This window comes from Salvelinus sp. IW2-2015, linkage group LG26, assembly GCF_002910315.2.
Source record: "Salvelinus sp. IW2-2015 linkage group LG26, ASM291031v2, whole genome shotgun sequence".
Lineage (NCBI taxonomy): Eukaryota > Metazoa > Chordata > Actinopteri > Salmoniformes > Salmonidae > Salvelinus > Salvelinus sp. IW2-2015.
The window spans coordinates 11,088,568-11,105,330 of NC_036866.1; the positions used below are offsets into that span (position 1 = coordinate 11,088,568).

At 42.7% G+C, this 16,763-nt stretch overlaps 1 protein-coding gene across 5 annotated transcripts in view; it reads right to left on the minus strand.

Moving 5' to 3' along the window:
- Nucleotides 1-16,763, minus strand: part of LOC111953032 (unconventional myosin-IXb) — a 114,691-nt gene that overhangs the window by 55,764 nt on the left and 42,164 nt on the right. The window lies entirely within an intron of this gene.

The following is a 16,763-nucleotide window of genomic DNA, read 5'->3' on the forward strand; positions in this document are numbered from 1 at the left end:
GGGGGTCTGATTAAGATTCCTTACAGTGAACTGTTAACCAACAACTTACGCTCCAGGATGAGTGCTGCTTGAAGAATTGTAAACTGAATACATTTTTGAGGTCTCAGAAAAAAGGTTAAACTTGATAAAAATAACTTCAAAATGCGAGGTAAATGTACGAGTGAGAGACCGGAGTTGACTGAGGAGAAGACCGAAAAGCCTGGCTGAAACGGCATCATCCGTGGATGAAATATGTGGTTTAACATGGACCTGCTGTAACATTTAGACTCCTCCTTTCCAGAGCTGGGGCTCACCTCAGGAGAATGTGTACATGCTAGTGTGTGTGTGCGAGTTGTTTACTGGGGGGGTGATAACATTGACTCTGGGCCAGGATAAGACACTGTCAGCTGGCATTGACTGCCCAGTGTTGTCAAACGGTTGTCCCAGGGTAATGGCTAGCAGACCCTGGGAACATTCCCCTGCGCTCGGCCTCTCTGCCATGGAGGAAATGCTAAACGTGTCACAGGCTCACAGCATCATTCATATTGAAACATAGCGCCCTGCAGCCTTTGTGATTGGTTGCTAACCATAACCCTTCCTGATTGGTTGCGAGGCACATCAGGTATGAGGAAGTGGCTTAACGTCTTGGCTAACCAAGCAGAGTCTATGGAATTGAGTCTGCATAGTGAAATAAAGGCTGTGTGTGTGTGAGTGCGTGCCTACATTTCATCATGACGTCTTTGCCTATCTTGACTGGCTCCTTTCTCTAGTGTTCCCTGGCAGCCAACTGTATATTTCCAAGGGCCCAGATCCCCATTCAGTCCCTCAGTTTGCTGCCTAAATGTTACTGCACAGACAGGCACCTCAGTAGAAAGACCTTTGGTTTATATTACAGCCATTTGTTTTACAGTTTCACTGACAGGCTCTGACACCTATTAAATCACTTGGATACATGCACAATATATTCATTGGAAATGCATCGTAAGGAACAAATCAGGCACTATCTGTATACACTGTAACTGGAACACAACAACAAACAATGGTACTTACAAGAATACGGGCAAAACACCAGTGGTACTAAATAACAAGGCAATTCTGATTAGAGGCAGTGGCTTTCATGTAGGTCAGAGATGCTATGGAACATTCACATGATAGTTAAATAAAGGTTAAAAAATAAAAAATGAAATTCATTGCCAAAATCCCGAAGTATCCCTTTAAAAAAAAAAAAAATCAGAGCTGGTCATGGGTGCACCTCAGCCACGCTCAAGGTCCTAAACGATATCTTAACCGCCATCGATAAGAAACAATACTGTGCAGCCGTATTCATTGACCTGGCCAACGCTTTCGACTCTGTCAATCACCACATCCTCATCGGCAGACTCGATAGCCTTGGTTTCTCAAATGATTGCCTCGCCTGGTTCACCAACTACTTCTCTGATAGAGTTCAGTGTGTCAAATCGGAGGGCCTGTTGTCCGGGCCTCTGGCAGTCTCTATGGGGGTGCCACAGGGTTAAATTCTTGGGCCGACTCTCTTCTCTGTATACATCAATGATGTCACTCTTGCTGCTGGTGAGTCTCTGATCCACCTCTACGCAGACGACACCATTCTGTAAACTTCTGGCCCTTCTTTGTACACTGTTAACATAAAAATTCWGCCTCCTAGCGTCAAGAAGTTTGGAAAAATAACGTTCCCAATGTAAAGGGCCTATTTCTCAGGCCCAGATGCTAGAATATGCATATAATTGACAGATTAGGATAGAAAACTCTAAAGTTTCCAAAACGGTCAAAATATTGTCTGTGAGTATAACAAAACTGATTTTGCAGGCGAAAACCTGAGGAAATCCAAAACGGAAGTGCCTCTTATTTAGAAAAATCCCGGTTCCATTGCCTGCCTATCCTCCATTTAAAGGGATATCAACCAGATTCCTTTTCCAATGGCTTCCACAGGTTGTGAACAGGCTTTAGACAAAGTTTCAAGTTATTCTGAAAAATGAGCGAGATTTATCAAATCGCGTCAGTGGATAGCCAGGTGTCCTTTGATTAGTTCTTGTACGCGAAAGTGGTAGCTCAACATTTTCTTTCTCTATTGTATTGAATAGTTTACCGTCCGGTTTAAATATGATAAATTATTTAATGTTAAAAACAACCTGAGGTTGATTATAAAAAAGTTTGACATGTTTCTACGAACTTTACGGATACTATTTGGAATATGTGTCTGTCCTTCATGCCTGAGCCTGTGGATTTCTGAACATAACACGCCAAACAAATGGAGTTTTTTTGATATAAAAATAATCTTTATCGAACAAAAGGAACATTTATTGTGTAACTGGGAGTGCAAACATCCAAAGATCATCAAAGGTAAGCGATTCATTTTATTGCTTTTCTGACTTTCRTGACCAACCTACATTGCTGCTAGGTGTTTGTAATGTTTTGTCTAATGATCGATAAACTCACAAACGCTTGGATTGCTTTCGCTGTAAAGCATATTTTCAAAATCTGACACGACAGGTGGATTAACAACAAGCGAAGCTGTGTTTTGCTATATTGCACTTGTGATTTCATGAAATTAAATAGTTTTAGTAATTTTGGGGGGAATTTGGCGCTCTGCAAATCAGCGGTTGTTGATGAAAATGATCCCGCTAAAGGGATCCGTGCGCCAAGTTAACAACCCTCCAGACGAGCCTCAATGCCATACAACTCTCCTTCCGTGGCCTCCAACTGCTCTTAAATACAAGTAAAACTAAATGCATGCTCTTCAGCCGATCGCTGCCTGCACCTGCCCGCCCATCCAGCATCACTACTCTGGACGGTTCTGACTTAGAATATGTGGACAACTACAAATACCTAGGTGTCTGGTTAGACTGTAAACTCTCCTTCCAGACTCACATCAAACATCTCCAATCCAAAGTTAAATCTAGAATTGGCTTCCTATTCGCAACAAAGCATCCTTCACTCATGCTGCCAAACATACCCTCGTAAAACTGACCATCCTACTGTTATGAATTTTATGAATAATGACTAAATGAAGTATACATTTAACGGAGAACTATAACTAACAGAATTCTACCCTGTCTCTGTATAATGATAAATAATGTTTGTCCATAAGAAAGAGGGACTGTTAGCAGGCAAGGAACTGTGGCAGACAACTTGTGACCACTGTGGAACTGATAACAGGGTTTCTCCCACCCAGGGAGGGGAGAAACCTTGGGCTTGTAGTAGATTGTATAACAGGTGGCAGGCAATGTATGAGTAGGAGAAGACTTGTGAACTATATGTCATTGTCTTAGAGGGACAGTTATGACGAAATGAGAGGTATATAACCAATGTACATGTAAGGATGGGCAGAGCTCTCGTAAATAAACATTCTGACTATTGTAGACTGGCCTCTGTCTTGTTTCATTTCAACAAGAACCTTACAAATTCTTAGTAACAGACCGAGTAGTTTAATTGAAGTTCAGTTTATGAAGATTGAGAACATAATTCTTAACACTACCGATCCTGGACTTTGGCGATGTCATTTACAAAATAGCCTCCAATACCCTACTCAATAAATTGGATGCAGTCTATCACAGTGCCATCCGTTTTGTCACCAAAGCCCCATATTACTACCAACCACTGCGACCGTTACGCTCTCGTTGGCTGGCCCTCGCTTCATACTCGTCGCCAAACCCACTGTCTCCAGTCATCTACAAGACCCTGCTAGGTAAAGTCCCCCCCTTATCTCAGCTCGCTGGTCACCATAGCAGCACGCGTTCCAGCAGGTATATCTCTGGTCACCCCCAAAGCCAATTCCTCCTTTGGCCGCTCTCCTTCCAGTTCTCTGCTGCCAATGACTGGAACGAACTACAAAAATCTCTGAAACTGGAAAACACATCTCCCTCACTAGCTTTAAGCACCAGCTGTCAGAGCAGCTCATAAGATTACTGCACCTGTACATAGCCCATCTATAATTTAGCCCAAACAACTACCTCTTCCCCTACTGTATTTATTTATTTAGCTCCTTTGCACCCCATTATTTATATTTCTACTTTACACATTCTTCCACTGCAAATCTACCATTCCAGTGTTTTATATGCTATATTGTATTTACTTCACCACCATGGCCTTTTTTTGCCTTTACCTCCCTTCTCACCTCATTTGCTCACATTGTATATAGACGTATTTTTCTACTGTATGTTTGTTTTACTCCATGTGTAACTCTGTGTTGTTGTATGTGTCGAACTGCTTTGCTTAATCTTGGCCAGGTCGCAATTGTAAATGAGAACTTAGTCTCAACTTGCCTACCTGGTTAAATAAAGGTGAAATAAAAATACATTTAAAAAAATCCCATCTTAACCCTGGGCTTTCTGYTGGGTAGGCACATTAGCCAATCAATCAATAAACCAACCAATTTGTATTATCCAAAAAGATGTCACATATACTACTAGGCTATTGAAAAAATTAAATGCGCAACCTTCATGCACAGAGAGAGTAAAGATAATGGCGTTGATCTGATAGCCTAAGCTAATAATACTGGAGTACCATGAGAACAGTGTTGGCAGCATACTGTTAAGACTTGACTGGACGATCTAGAGATGGCGTGTACTGATAATCACCCTGTGGGTCTTAGTAAAGTAAACCTTCAGTCTACTACTCTACTGCGACAAAAGAATGATGAAACGTCCTACTACCGTTGTAATGTTCAAGTCTTAGCCCTGCAGTTTGAGAATATGACACCTGAATCAAAGAAAAGCAGTCGTAAAACATATCTTCCTGTATCAGGCTTTTTTTGTAAGAGGGACCTCCTGAAAACAGCCCTTCAAAGCACGACGGAAAAACACAGGAGAACTGCAAAGAAACCTGTACAACCAGTAGTGTTTGGAAATTATGGCAGACCCCATGTAGTCGACTGGTCAACCGACATCTCTAGTCGAGCAGTAGCAAAAATATATAATGTTTATAGTGTACTGTCTGAGTGGACTAATCCATTGTGGAGGCCGTGTGGATGGGACAGTCCATCACTCTAAGACAAGTGCTACTGAAATTGAATATGTTATATTACATAAGAACAATGGTGCAACACTAATAAAAATAATATTACCTTATAACAAATGTGATTCCTCCTGCATTGGATAGCGGTCACTGTCCACAGTTCTGAATCACATCAGTTGAATTGCCGCCTTTTCCAAGACCATGTTGCTATGTGCATAATAGCAAAGTTAACCAGCATATTGATGTTGAGAGCAATGCAGTGGAGGCAGCAGTGGAGTTCAGAGACGAGAAAACCGCCCTTGCCTTAAATGTCTAAGAAAAGTGAGGAGAGGCAGCCCCAATTTCATTAGGTCTATTATCAATAGCATAACTTTTAAAATGGGCCTGGCTTTATAAATCATCCATATACACTGCATTCGGAAAGTACTCAGACCCCTTGACTTTTCCCACATTTTGTTACGTTACAGCCTTACACTAAAATTGAATTTAATTGTTTGTTTCCTCAATCTACACACAATAATCAATATTGACAAAGCAAAACATGTTTAGAAATTTTTGCAAATGTTTATAATAAAAAACCCTGAAATAACACATTTACATAAGTATTCAGACCCTTTACTCAGGACTTTGTTGAAGCACCTTTGACAGCGACTACAGCCCCGAGTCTTCTTGGGTATGACACTACAAGCTTGGCACACCTGTATTTGGGGAGTTTCTCATTCTTCTCAGCAGATCCTCAAGCTCTGTCAGGTTGGATGGGGAGCGCCGCTAAGTATTTTCAGGTCTCTCCAGAGATGTTTGATCGGGTTCAAGTCCGGCCTCTGGCTGAGCCACTCAAGGACATTGAGACTTGTCCTGAAGCCACTCCTGCGTTGTCTTGGCTGTGTGCTTAGGGTCGCTGTCCTGTTGGAAGGTGAACCTTTGCCCCAGTCTGCGGTCCTGAGCACTCAGGAGCAGGTTTTTATCAAGGATCTCTGTACCTTGCTCTGTTAATCTTTCCCTCGATCCTGACAAGTCTCCCAGTCCCTGCCGCTGAAAAACATCCCCACAGCACAATTCTGCCACCACCATGCTTCACCGTAGGGATGGTGCCAGGTTTCCCACAGGCGTGACGGGTGGCATTCAGGACAAAGAGTTCAATCTTGGTTTCATCAGACCAGAGAATCTCCTTAAAGTGTCTTTTGGCAAACTCCAAGAAGGCTGTCGTGCCGTTTACTGAGGAGTGGCTTCCATCTGGCCACTCTACCATGAAAGGCCTGATTGATGGAGTGCTGCAGAGATGGTTGTCCTTCTGATGGGTTCTCCCATCTCCACAGAGGAACTCTGGAGCTCTGTCAGAGTGACCATCAGGTTATTGTACATCTCCCTGACCAAGGCCCTTCTCCTCCAATTGCCCAGTTTGGTCGGGCGGCYAGCTCTAGGAAGAGAATTGGTGGATCCAAACTTCTTCCATTTAAGAATGATGGMGGCCACTGTGTTCTTGGGAACAAATGCGACAAACAATTTTTGGTACAGTTCCCCAGATCTGTGCCTCGACACAATCCTGTCTCGGAGTTCTACCGACAATTCCTTAGACCGAATGGCTTGATCTTGCTCTGACATGTACCGTCAACTGTGGGACCTTATATAGTCAGGTGTGTGCCTTTCCAAATCATATCCAATCAATTTACCACAGGTGGACTCCAGTCAAGTTGTAGAAACATCAAGGATGATCCAAGGAAACAGGATGCACCTGAGCTCAAATTCAAGTCTAGTTTTTAATCTTTGCTGTAATAAAGGCTTTACACTTTTCCCCCATTAGAACAGCCTCTCTGGTATTTTTTATAATTGATTTAGTGTTGTTTACACTGTTCAAAATTGTTAGAAAAATAACAATAACCCTTATTACTATTATAAATCATCATTATAATAATAAAGTAATGTCATTATCATTAGTAGGCTTAGTATAGCAGCCTTGTATAACAACCATTGAGCTGTAGGCTTAAGAGTGCATTCTGTTTAGTTTAATACTGTAACTTAGGCCTATATTTCAATACTTTTATATGCTACTGTATCAATCATTCATTCGTTCAAGTAATCAAACAGCATAGGAGTCATTCATGATTTGAAATCAATCAAGTATTTTAGTTTTAAAAATAAAATAAAGCCACCCTTGAATAATTAGCATAAACAAATAAACCATTATATTTTGGAAACTGCATTCATGAATGACTGCGGCTGTTTTTAGTCTTTGCTGTAATAAAGGAATTACAAAAAACCCGAAACATTAGACTCTCTGGTACGCTTATTTATTTATTTGTTGTTCACATAGCCGCAGTGTAAAAACAAAAGATGGGGGGGTGTCAATGAAATACTCCGGGTGGTCATTTGATTAATTGTTCAGCAGTCTCATGGCTTGGGGGTAGAAGCTGTTAAGGAGCCTTTTGGACCTAGACTTGGCGCTCCGGTACCGCTTGCCATGCAGTAGATGAGAGAACAGTGTTTGTCAATTTTTTGGGCCTTCTGACACGCCTGGTATATAGGTCCTGGATGGCAGGAAGCTTGGACTCAGTGATGTACTGGGCCGTACGCACTAAATCAAATCAAAGTTTATTTGTCACGTGCGCCGAATACAACAGGTGAAATGCTTACTTACAGGCTCCAACCAATAGTGCAAAAAAGGTGTTAGGTAAGTAAAGAAATAAAACAGTAAAAAGACAGGCTATATACAGTAGCGAGGCTATAAAAGTAGCGAGGCTACATACAGACACCGGTTAGTCAGGCTGATTGAGGTGGTATGTACATGTAGATATGGTTAAAGTGACTACGCATATATGATGAACAGAGAGTAGCAGCAGCGTAAAAAGAGGGGTTGGGGGGTACACAATGCAAATAGTCCGGGTAGCCATTTGATTATCTGTTCAGGAGTCTTATGGCTTGGGGGTAAAAACTGTTGAGAAGCCTTTTTGTCCAAGACTTGGCACTCCAGTACCGCTTGCCATGCGGTAGTAGAGGGAACAGTCTTAGACTGGGGTGGCTGGGGTCTTTGACAATTTTTAGGGCCTTCCTCTGACACCACCTGGTGTAGAGGTCCTGGATGGCAGGCAGCTTAGCCCCAGTGATGTACTGGGCCATACGCACTACCCTCTGTAGTGCCATGCGGTCAGAGGCAGAGCAATTGCCGTACCAGGCAGGGATGCAACCAGTCAGGATGCTCTCGCTGTTGCAGCTGTAGAACCTTTTGAGGATCTCAGGACCCAAGCCAAATCTTTTTAGTTTCCTGAGGGGGAATAGGCTTTGTCGTGCCCTCTTCACGACTGTCTTGGTGTGTTTGTGATGTGGACACCAAGGAACTTGAAGCTCTCAACCTGCTCCACTACAGCCCCGTCGATGAGAATGGGGGCGTACTCAGTCCTCCTTTTCCTGTAGTCCACAACCATATCCTTAGTCTTGGTTACGTTGAGGGATAGGTTGTTATTCTGGCACCAACCGGCCAGGTCTCCGACCTCCTCCCTATAGGCTGTCTTGTCGGTGATCAGGCCTACCACTGTTGTGTCGTCTGCAAACTTAATGATGGTGTTGGAGTCGTGCCTGGCCATGCAGTAGTGGGTGAACAGGGAGTACAGGAGGCGACTGAGGACGCACCCCTGTGGAGCTCCAGTGTTGAGGATCAGCATGGCAGATGTTGCTACCTACCCTCACCACCTGGGGGCGGCCCATCAGGAAGTCCAGGAACCAGTTGCAGAGGGAGGTGTTTAGTCCCAGGATCCTTAGCTTAATGATGAGCTTTAAGGGTACTATGGTGTTGAACACTGAGCTGTAGTCAATAAACAGCATTCTCACATAAGTGTTCCTTTTGTCCAGGTGGGAAAGGGCAGTGTGGAGAGTAATAGATTGCATCATCTGTGGATCTGTTTGGGCGGTATGCAAATTGGAGTGGGTCTAGGGTTTCCAGGATGATGGTGTTGATATGAGCCATGACCAGCCTTGAAAATGTCAGTGAAAACACTTGCCAGTTGGTCTGCACATGCTCTAAGTACACATCCTGGTAATCCGCCTGGCCCGCGGCCTTGTGAATGTTGATCTGTTTAAAAGGTCTTACAATCGGCTACGAGAGCGTAATCACACAGTTGTCTGGAACAGCTGGTGCTCTCATGCAGTCTTCAGTGTTGCTTGCTTCGAAGCGAGCATAAAAAAGGCATTTAGCTCATCTGGTAGGCTCGCGTCACTGGGCAGTTCGCGGCTGGGTTTCCCTTTGTAGTCATTAAATAGTTTACAAGCCCTGCCACATCCGATGAGCGTAAGAGCCGGTGTAGCAGGATTCAGTCCTAGTCCTGTATTGAGCCTTGCCTGTTTGGTGGTTCATCTGAGGGCATAGCAGGATTTCTTATAAGCGTCCGGATTATTGTCCCGCTCCTTGAAAGCGGCAGMTGTAGCCTTTAGCTCGGTGCGGATGTTGCCTGAAATCATGGCTTCTGGTTGGGATATGTACATATGGTCACTATGAGGACAACGACATCGATGCACCTCATCTGTGACTAAGGTGGTATACTCCTCAAAGTCATAGGATAAATCCCAGAACATATTCCAGTCTGTGCTAGAAAAACAGTCAGATGTTACAAATGTAGGGGAGAAGAAGAGCTTTGTATACATCTCTGTGTGTGGAGTAAAGGTGGTCTAGAGTTTMTTCTGGATGCACATGTGACATGCTGGTAGAAATTAGGTTAAATGGATTTAAGTTTGCCTGCATTCAAGTCCCCGGTCACTAGAAGCGCCGCTTCTGGATGAGCATTTTCTTGTTTGCTTATGGCCTTATACAGCTCRTTGAGTGCGGTCTTAGTGCCAGCATTGGTTTGTGGTGGTAAATAGACGGCTATGAAAAATATAGATGAAAACTCTTGGTAGATAGTGTGGTTTACAGCTTATTACGAGGTACTCTACCTCAGACCAGCAATACTTCCAGAATTCCTTAATATTAGACATGGCGCACCAGCTGTTACTGACAAATAGACACCACCCTTCATCTTACCAGACGTAGCTTTTCTGTCCTGCCAATGCACGGAAAACCCAGCCAACTGTATATTATCCGTGTTCTCGTTATGCAACGACTCCGTGAAACATAAGATATTATGGTTTTTAAATGTCCCGTTGGTAGGATAGTCTTGAACGGAGGTCAACCAAGCTTATTCTTCAGTGATTGCTCATTGGCTAATAGAACGGATGGTAGAGGTTGGTTACCCACTCGCCAACGAATTCTYACAAGGAACCCCGATCTCCGCCCCCTGTCTTTTCTTCACGTGAATGACGGGGATTTGTCCCTGGTCTCGGAGAAGCAGTATATCATTAAAGAAAAAATCTTAATCCAGTTCGAGGTAAGTAATCGCTGTTCTGATATCCAGAAGCTATTTTCAGTCATAAGAGACGGTGGGAGCAATATTATGTACAAAGTTAGTTACAATGCGAAAAAACACAATAGCACAGTTGGTTCGGAGCCCGTAAAACGGCAGCCATTCCCTCTGGCGCCATTGCAGTTGGACTCCCTCTAGTCATTTGTGTCTTAATTATTTCATCAAAGTGTGCTTAAAGCATCAAACAAGCTCAGTGCATATAGTTGATATGATTAAAATACATAGGATGTGTCTATATATGGAAAAATACACGTTTAAAAATGTAGACCAATCGTTTGGTCGAAAGAACAGGCTGCTCTCGGGTCGACTAGTATTATTTTTGAAGTTGGCGACCGCCCTAGAATAAATTCAGATTTAGAGCAGGCTATTCATATAATGCAAAACTCGTCATTCCGGCTGTATTTCTGCCTGCTTGAACATCAAATGCTCAGTTACCCATTAAATTACCCCGGGAATCGATAGAACATCACTCCAAATTGATAAAACATTCAAAATGGGTGGATCCTTAAGTTTAACTCGTTGGACAATCAGAGGCAGGATAATGGGGCTAATATAATGGGAGAAACTGACCATTTCTAAAATTATGTTTCATCTGAAGTTCAGATAAACTCAGAGGCCATTGCATAGTCGATCAGAGATAGATGATTGGAGTCAAGTTCAAGAGGTAAAGTTGAATGCTGTCTAAATGTTAAGGTAGTCCATACAGCACACTGGAAGTTAGAGAGTCACGCTACAACGCCAATGATCTCACCTCATCAAAATGCTACTGAAGCTATAGAGATCCCTTATAGCTTCAGAGCCAGAGAACTCACCTTTTACACATTCAAATTTGGACTGCCACCAAGAAAAAGGAGCCGATACAACAAAAAGCCAAAATGTAAAGATGAAAAGTAACCTCGTATTGAAGTCATTAGTTGTGTCATGACTGTCCTGTGGGGATCAGATCAGCTTGCCGGGGGTTGACCATAACCAGGCCCTCTCTCGCCCACAGGGGGGGGGTAGCTCAAACCCTGTTGTAAATTATAGCAGAAGGGGACTCTTTCGCCCCCTCCAGTATGAACAAAAGGAATGTCTTTGTTAACAGGCTTTTCCAGCTCAAACTCTACCACGTTCAAAAGTGAACACTGGAAAAGTATTTCAAATATAAGAATGTGGGGAGTGGTCAGTGGTCAGTGGGGAGCTATAGAAAACTAATGTCATACTGGTTTTTATTTTGTGATGTCATTAAAAATGGTATAAAGGGAAATGCTGTAACTTGGAAACTATATCCCCTTTATCTGTCAAGTTTCCATCCAATACGTTGCGCATATAATATGAAACATTATGAGAGTATTTAAGGCAGGAATGTGATTTTAGGAGTCATAAGAGGTAACTTGCTATCATATACCTTTGCGCAGTAAGTAGCCCCGCCCCGAGTGAGGTCAGAGAGCGTGTCAGCCTGATGGAACTGTCCTTTTCAACCAGAGTGCATAAAAGGACTAGTTAAGAATGACCATATCAGACCAGAACACTGCCAGGTTGCAGCTCTGCGTGTAGTGGTCTGAATACTGAATATCAACATGAAGTGTAGGCGAGAAGCTCATCTCCCAGACAATCACTGACACAGCTGATTAGCTGTCCTAAGTCAGATATTGAGAAAAGCGAATTTAAGTGGTACCATCCTACTACTCTTCAAACCATCCCATCCTACTACGATTCTCAAATCACCGTATTCTCCTACTCTCATTACCGATGGGAACCGTCAACGTGGCTGGCTAACCATTACCCTAGGAGCATCGTCCAGAGTGAAAATAAGACTGGAAAGGGGGAACCCTTTTTTGACAATCAGAGCCTTCGAAGCATGGCGCTGAAAGGCCAAACCAACACTCTTCCGAAAGAGGGCTAGTTCCGAAAGAGATAAACGGCAAACGGCACTCACACGTTAATATAGTCATGTTTTCTTACTTCAAACAGGTGGCGGTTCATGTGCAAAGTAGATGATTACTGTGAGAATAGTTCTGAAATGTATAAACGATAAGTGTCCCTTTTCCTCTCTCTCCCTCTCCATTTTCTATGTTGTCAGTGCGCTAGGAACCGTTTCCTCATGTATCAAGTGTGTATGTTATTCTGTTTTCTCATTTAGTTAGCTAGTAAATAAATAATTAAACCAATTTGTGTAGAACTGAATCATGAGTGAGGCTGTTTTTTTTTTTCCAGATGCAGGAGGTTACGACTGTTCAGAATTATGATAGAAGAGGTTATGATTACAGTTCGACAGATTATGATTTTTCAACGCTGATACCAATTATTGGAGGACCAAAAAAGCAGATACCGATTAAAATCGGACGATTTATATARATTTTTGTAATAATGACAATTACAACAATACTGAATGAACAATGAACACTTATTTTACTTAATATAATACAAATCAAATCAATTTAGTCTCAAATAAATAACGAAACGTTCAATTTGGTTTAAATAATGCAAAAACAAAGTGTTGGAGAAGAAAGTAAAAGTGCAATATGTGCCATGTAAAAAAGCTAACGTTTAAATTCCTTACTCAGAACATATGAAAGCTGGTGGTTCCKTTTAACATGAGTCTTAAATATTCCCAGTTAAGAAGTTTTAGGTTATAGTTATTATAGGAATAATGACGCGTCGACTATTTCTCTATACCGTTTGTATTTCATATACCTTTGACTGTTGGATGTTCTTATAGGCACATTAGTATTGCCAGCCTAATCTCGGGAGTTGATAGGCTTGAAGTGAAACAGCGCTGTGCTTCAAACATTGCTAAGAGCTGCTGGCAAACAGAGTAAAGTGCTGTTTGAATGAATGCTTACGAGCCTGCTGCTGCATACCACTGCTCAGTCAGACTGCTCTATCAAATTATAGACTTAATTATAATATAATAAATACACAGAAATACGAGCCTTTGGTCATTAACATGGTCAAATCCGGAAACTATTATTTCTAAAACAAAACGTTTATTCTTTCAGTGAAATTCAGAACTGTTCCGCATTTTATCGAACGGGTGGCAAACCTAAGTCTAAATATTGCTGTTACATTGCACAACCTTTGATGTTATAATTATGTACAATTCTGGCAAATTAATTCCTGTCTTTGTTAGGAAGAAATGGTCTTCACACAATTCGCAACAAGCCAGGCAGCCCAAACTGCTGCATATACCCTGACTCTGCATGCACTGAACGCAAGAGAAGTGACACAATGTCCCTGGTTAATATTGCCTGCTAACATGAATTTCTTTTAGCTAGATATGCAGGTTTCAAAAATATACTTCTGTGTGTTGATGTTAACTTCTTTCAGCTAGGGGGCAGAATTTTTATGTTTAGAAAAATAWCATTCCCAAGGTAAACGGACTATTTCTCAGGTCCAGATGCTAGAATATGCATATAATTGACAGATTAGGATAGAAAACTCKAAAGTTTCCAAAACTGTCAAAATATTGTCTGTGAGTATAACAGAACTGATTTTGCAGGCGAAAACCTGAGGAAATCCAACCCGGAAGTGCCTTTTATTTGGAAAAATCCCTGTTCCGTTGCCTGCCCCTCCTCCATTTAAAGGGGTATCAACCAGATTCCTTTTCCAATGGCTTCCTCAGGCTGTGACCAGGCTTCAGACACAGAAAAATGAGCAAGATTTTTTTTAAACGCATCAGGTGTCCTTTGATTAGTTCCTGCACGCGAGAGATGTAGCTCGACAATTTCTTTCTCTGTAGTATTGAATAGGTTACCGTCCGGATTAAATATTATCGATTATGTATGTTAAAAACAACCTGAGGATTGATTATAAAAAACGTTTGACATGTTTCTACGAACATTACGGATACTTTTTGGAATTTGTCTGCCTTTCAGGACTGGAACGAGCCTGTGGTTTTCTGAACATAACGCGCAAAACCAAATGGCGGTTTTTGGTTATAAAACTAATCTTTATCGAACAAAAGTAACATTTATTGTGTAACTGGGAGTCTCGTGAGTGCAAACATCCGAAGATTATCAAAGGTAAGCGAATAATTTTATTGCTTTTCTGACTTTCGTGACCAAGCTAATTTGGGGCTAGCTGTTCTTACTGTGTTGTCTAGTGATTGATAAACTCACAAACGCTTCGATTGCTTTCGCTGTAAAGCATATTTTCACAATCTGACCCGATAGGTGGATTATCAACAAGCTATGCTGTGTTTTGGTATATTTCACTTGTGATTTCATGATAAATACTTTTTTGAATTTGGCGCTCTGCAATTCAGCGGTTGTTTACGAAAATGATCCCGCTAAAGGGATCCGTGCGGCAAGAAGTTAAGAAAGGCATTGATGTTTTGGGTCAGGTACATTTGTGCAATGATTGTGCTTTTTTCACGAATGCGCTTTTGTTAAATCATCACAAGTTTGGCGAAGTTGAAGTAGGCTGTGATTCGATGATAAATTAACAGGCACCGCACCTCGTGGATTGCAATGTAATCGGCATCCAAAAAAGCTGATTACCGATTGTTATGAAAACTTGAAATCGGCCCTAACTAATCGGCCATGCCGATTAATCGGTCGTCCTCTAGTTATGATTTAATAAGTTGACTGTTTATGGATGTGACAGGTAAGGACCTTTAGAGTTAATTCGGGAGATATTTCAGTAGGTCATATGATTGAGTGTAGTCTGGCCCAGGAGTGTGAAGGTGAACGGAAAGGCTCTGGAGCAACGAACCACCCTTGCTGTCTCTGCCTGGCCGGTTCCCCTCTCTCCACTGGGATTCTCTGCCTCTAACCCTATTACAGGGGCTGAGTCACTGGCTTACTGGTGCTCTTTCATGCCTTCCCTAGGAGGGGTGCGGTTGAGTGGGTTGAGTCACTGACGTGATCTTCCTGTCTGGGTTGGCGCCCCCCCCTGGGTTGTGCCGTGGCGGAGATTTTTGTGGGCTATACTCGGCCTTGTCTCAGGATTGTAAGTTGTTGGTTGAAGATATCCCTCTAGTGGTGCGGGGGCTGTGCTTTGGCAAAGCCACAATGTCTCCTGAACCCTCCTGTCTCAGCCTCCAGTATTTATGTGGCAGTAGTTTATGTGYCGGGGGGCTAGGGTCAGTTTATTATATCTGGAGTACTTCTCCTGTCTTATCCGGTGTCCTGTGTAAATTTAAGTATGCTCTCTCTAATTCTCTCCTTCTCTCTCTCTCTCTCTCTCGGAGGACCTGAGCCCTAGGACCATGCGTCAGGACTACCGGGCATGATGACTCCTTGCTGTTCCCAGTCCACCTGGCCTTGCTGCTGTTCCAGTTTCAACTGTTCTGCCTGCGGCTATGGAACGCTGACCTGTCCACCGGACGTGCTACCTGTCCCAGACCTGCTGTTTTCAACTCTCTAGAGACCGCAGGAACGGTAGAGATACTCTTAATGATCGGCTATGAAAAGCCAACTGACATTTACTCCTGAGGTGCTGACTTGCTACACCCTCGATAACTACTGTGATTATTATTATTTGACCATGCTGGTCATTTATGAACATCTTGGCCATGTTCTGTTATAATCTCCACCCGGCACAGTCAGAAGAGGACTGGCCACCCCTCATAGCCTGGTTCCTCTCTAGGTTTCTTCCTAGGTTTTGGCCTTTCTAGGGAGTTTTTCCTAGCCACCGTGCTTCTACACCTGCATTGCTTGCTGTTTGGGGTTTTAGGCTGGGTTTCTGTACAGCACTTCGAGATATTAGCTGATGTGCGAAGGGCTATATAAATAAAATTGATTTGATTTGAGATAACTCTTTAAACAACTGCTCTCGTGGTGCCCCAAATTCCTAATGAGTTAAATGTTACATGATTAATGATTTCTTTTTTTAAATTATTAAAATAAGATTGGGTAACAATTAAACATAGTTAGTTCATTCGAGAACAGTCTTCAGATGAATGAAAGTAAAGTCACGACAGTTGGAACTGGACTCGATGGAAGAGGAAACCGCAAGACAGGAACAAGAAATGCGGCAGATAACTTCTAAGAAGATTTTGCTTCCTCTGTAGCTTCTTCTGTAAAATGCCATTTCATGTCAGCCATCTTGTGGGGTTGTTGCAGAAGATCGAGAAGAGGCTGTGTGTGTGGTGCGGAGGGGTTGGTAAGGCTGTTACAGGGGAGTCAGGATGGAGCCTCTGGTCCTGGCTGGGTCTCGGTTGTTTCACGGGCCAGTCTCTCAGTCTGCCCATCAGACGACAGGCCTGAGGAAGCAGCAGAGCAGTCTGGAGCAGAGGGAGAATCAGCCTCAACCAGCCTGCCAAGGGGACACAGACTCTGCTGACTGAGGGGAAAATCACTTCTTCAGTTCTCCAACCAAAAGACCTGAGACAGGCATGCATCAAGGGACCATCTATTAATCCTCCTGCTGCCTTTGAACGCTGCACAAAGACTAGTCTCTCTTGTAAAAGGGTCATGGATTTTGAGACTCATTTTGATGGAT